The sequence below is a fragment of the Penaeus monodon genome, chromosome 42 (genome assembly GCF_015228065.2).
Source record: "Penaeus monodon isolate SGIC_2016 chromosome 42, NSTDA_Pmon_1, whole genome shotgun sequence".
NCBI classification, from domain to species: domain Eukaryota; kingdom Metazoa; phylum Arthropoda; class Malacostraca; order Decapoda; family Penaeidae; genus Penaeus; species Penaeus monodon.
Window position 1 is genome coordinate 2,067,993 of NC_051427.1, and position 2,500 is coordinate 2,070,492.

The 2,500-nt window shown below is 34.9% G+C and overlaps 1 protein-coding gene across 1 annotated transcript in view; it reads left to right on the forward strand.

Annotated features, from left to right (window-relative positions):
• The window catches only part of LOC119598881 (nuclease SbcCD subunit C-like), a 20,405-nt gene extending 18,898 nt beyond the window's left edge, over positions 1-1,507 (forward strand). Inside the window, exon 11 of the mRNA XM_037948574.1 lies at positions 1,466-1,507. The gene's annotated coding sequence lies outside the window, so the exon portion shown is untranslated. The remainder of the gene's footprint in view (positions 1-1,465) is intronic.
• Positions 1,508-2,500: the final 993 nt, after the last annotated feature.

Consider the following 2,500-nt stretch of genomic DNA (forward strand, 5'->3'; position numbering starts at 1 on the left):
GTGAAATGAACTGGGGACCCTACAAAGTACTAACACATCAAGGCTCACATGAAAACTAATCAAGGATCATGACTGTGACACGGCGGCTGAGACATGAACCTACCCGTAATCAAAAAAAAAAAAAAAAAAAACTATTTTACTTTTATTGAATTATTGTAATATTGTATATTTTATTATATATATATATATATATTTTATATATATCATATATATAATAATATATATCTATATATGTATATTTTATCACATATATGTAACATAACCACAATCTACCTAAACTATAAAATTTATATATATATTATTATAACTTATGTACTAAATACACCAAACTCATATATATATATATATTGTTTTATTTTTTGTATTTGTTTGTATTTATATTATATATATACTATATCTATATATATATATATATATATATATTAATAATAATTATAATATATATTTCATTGTTTTGTGTGTGGGTGTTGGTGGGTGGTAGTTTTTGGTGTGGTGTTTGATTTAGCGTTGATTGTGTTAGTGTTTTGTGGTGGTGTTGTGTGCGTGTGTTTTTGGTGTGAGTGTCGTTTGTGTGTGGTGTGTGTGTGAGTGTGTTTGTGTGCGTTGTTGGTGAGTGTGTTGTGTTGTGTGTAGTGTGTGTTTGTGTAGTGTGTTTGGTGATTTGGTGTGTGTGTGTTAGTGTTTTTTGTGCTGAGTGTTGTGTGTTGTGTGTGTGAGTGTTGTGTGTGAGTGGTTTGTGTGCGTGTGTGTGTGTGTGTGCTGTGTGCTGTGTGTGAGTTTTTAGTGGGGTGTGTGTGTGTGAGAGTGTGTTGTGTGTGAGTGTTTGTGTGTTCTGTGTGTGTGAGTGTGTTTGTGTGTAATGTGTGTTGTGTGTGAGTGTGTTTGTGTGTGTTGTAGTGTGTGTTTGAGGTTTTTTTCCCTTTGGTGTGATGGTTTTGTGTGTGTGATTTGTGTGTGTATGTGATTGTGTGTGTGTGTTGATTGTTTTGTGATGTGTGTGTGTGTTAGTGTAGTGTGTTTGTGTGTGAGTGTGTTTGTTGTGTGGTGTGTGTGTGTGTGTGGTGTGTGAGTGTGTTTGTGTGTGAGTGTGTTTGTTGTGTGTGTGTGTGTGTGTGTTGGTGAGTGAGTGTTTGCATATATATTTAAAATGACGTGACAGGGATAATTTAGGGTTTTAGTCAAGCACAGGAGAGAAAGAAAGAGATAGGGAAAAAGAGAATGAATTAGAAAAGAGAGAGATAGAGAAAGAAATGAGAGGCAAGGAGAGAAAGAGGGAGGTAGGTTGATAGTCAAATAATAAATGTTCAAATCTGCTTGATAGCATCTTGACCAAAGTTCAGCGTTTGAGGACCTACAGACGAAGAACCAAAGATGATTTGCTAAATCCCAATTTACTTCCATCAAATATGATCTGATTTAAACTCTTTCTTCCAGAAATATTTATGATATATATTTACTACTGCAGGCTAAAGTCGCGGAGCAGAGGAGGATATTTACAACTGAATATGAAAAGCTGCAGAAGGAAAATAGCCATTTGAAGCAAAAGGTATGTGTAATATAAGGATAAAGGGAAAAGGAAAAGAATGGGAAGAGAGAGGGGAAGAAGGAGAGGAAAAATGAATGGGGAGATTTTATTAATATACATGTTTTTATATACACACTCGTACTGTAAAGAGGGCCTCATGTGAGGGATATTATTGACACTGTAAGTAATTTCAGTCGCTCAAAATAGAGAGGATAAAAGTAGGAGAAATAGACCAACGCGAGAGATTAAGAGATCAACAGATAAAACGACAGAAAATAGAATGGAAGGGAAAGTAAACTATTGGGTAACATAGAAGACTGTATCTGTAATATTAGACGTTTTCCTGCTTGGATATGTAGGGCTATGTGCATTTCTCAAAATCCTGTCTGTGTAATAAAGGGAGAAAGACATAGGCATGGATTTAGAAATGCAGAATTGCACGAAAAGAATTTGTCTGCGACTTTCTGTTTTCTTTTTATAATAAAAAGGTACTGCAACCACATTGGAGATGACGTCAATGGTTCTCTCCGTCTGTCGGAAAGTAATCTGAAATTGAATGAACAATAACGGATGCAAGCCATAATGAGTCCAAGTGGGAGTAGAAGTGAGCGTGAAACAAGCTCTGTGGTTAAGACCGATTGAAAGTCAACTCAAATTAAAATCATTTTTCTTAATGTAAATATAACAAGTATATAGTTTTTACTGAAGGCCGAAAAGAGTAGAATTGGTCGAATGAGTGTTCATCCCATATCCTTAAGTGAATTAAGTAAGTATTCTTTTTTTGTAAGCTAGTTTTCGGTATTAACTCCGCCAGACATTTTTTTTTTTTATGGATGATAAAAAGAATTCTTTTGTAACAATCACTTAAGGAGGAAACGGATATATGCGGAGCCCTTTTCCTTGAGATTCTATTTAAGCTCCGTATCATTCTTCTCAAATGGACGGAAATCACCAAAGTCCTTGAAAGTGTGACTC